The sequence below is a fragment of the Geotrypetes seraphini genome, chromosome 3, assembly GCF_902459505.1.
Source record: "Geotrypetes seraphini chromosome 3, aGeoSer1.1, whole genome shotgun sequence".
Taxonomy (NCBI): Eukaryota; Metazoa; Chordata; class Amphibia; order Gymnophiona; family Dermophiidae; genus Geotrypetes; species Geotrypetes seraphini.
In genome coordinates this window covers 186,296,908-186,298,583 of record NC_047086.1, presented here as the reverse complement: position 1 = coordinate 186,298,583, position 1,676 = coordinate 186,296,908, and positions in this window count along the sequence as shown.

Genomic DNA, 1,676 nt, shown 5'->3' with positions numbered 1-1,676 from the left:
TACCATTGGTTTTGCTTCATCTGGGGAGCAGGTGCTATTAGGGGAGCATGGCTTTTATCATTGGTTTATGTAGAAATAAGGGTTAATACCTAGCTCTGTGGGTGCTTGAGCACCCCCAATATTGAACAAACTCCTTGACTGTGTCCAGGGGAATTCTTCGCTATTTCAAGATATCTGAGGCTGACATTGTCAGCTTCTACATGGGTGTCAGGATTCTGTCAAACAAATACTCCTGGTGCTATTATGACTTGAAGGCTAATCACACATAAGACCATGCAGGGACTGTGCCAGAGTTATCTTCAAGATCCTTCTTTGACTTTCACCTCCTGTCACCATACTGTTTTCAAGTTTTCCAAGTTTTATAAAAGATTTGCTATATGACTTGTATGGGAGTTAGGGGAGTCCCCAGGGGACATGCAGTCATGGGGGTCGCTCTCCCTACATGCTTATGCCTGACATGCACTACTAAAGATTAAACACTCACACTACAGACTACACCATGGTATCACAGCCTATAGTCCACTTATATTATATTAGAGAACTCTCATATACACGAAGGGCTCCGTTTACTAAGGTGTGCTAGCGTTTTTAGTGAGATATTGCCTTATTTCCTGCCTAAATACAACACTTCATCTAGTAGGAGGAAAAAGGCCTCAGAAGCCACAGGGAGAAGTACCACCCCGCAGGAACTCATTTTCCTGTCCCATCTCTGTGAGTTTTGCCACTGTCCCTTCCCCATTCCTGTAAGCTCTGCCTTAAGTGCACAAGCCTTGAACACTTATGATTTTAAGGTGTTCGAGGCATGTGCAGATGAGGACAGAGCTTGCAGGAATGGGTCAGGGTCAGGAAAAGAACTCGCCGGGATGGGAAAATTAATTCCCATGGAGACGGGGAAAAATTGGTCCCCTTGTCATTCTCTACTCACAACACAATATAAGGGGGTTATGTTAAGATATGTACCTGGGACCTTTTATGTGAAGTTCACTGCAGTGCTCCCTGAGGTATCCCACTGCTCTGCTGGGATGTTTGTGTGGCCAGTCTACTACAAATGCTGGCCCCTCCTACATCTCAGTGGCTTGTTTTGTGCATTTTTTTCTTTTGGATATGTTTTTTTCAAAAATGGTTCTAAAGTATAGATGAACATCTGTAAAATGGCCATTTTTGTATAAACAGATGTTTTGCAGTTTTGAAAATGGGCATGCTTTGGTACTGGATTTTGGGCATCTTCTGTATAATGTCCAAACTCAAATTTGAATGTCATATCGAACATGGCCCTCCAAGTGTGTCTGAGCACCTTGAAAATGAGCCCCAGAATGAAAGAAGTTATCCTGCAGTTGTATCGGGCAATGGTGCGCCCTGTGACAGGGAAGCTCCTGTCACGGTCCAAAAGGTGGCTAGACCAGCCCAGAGTGAAGTTCTCAAACCTGCAGGCACTAAGATAAAGCAAAAACACCCTGCTGACAGCCGTAGTCTGACACAGCCAGAAAGAAAGGAAAAAAGACAGGTTGTGTCACAGCCCAGAAGTCAGGCAGGGAGGGCACTGCAAACGGAAAATCTCCCCTATTACTCCTTTCCTAGAGCTAGGGAGAAACCTGAAACCCACTTAGGAAGGGGTGGAGTCAGCCACCATAGTTTGCAGGCTTAGAAGCCTCAAATAGGAAACCGGCAAGGGAATC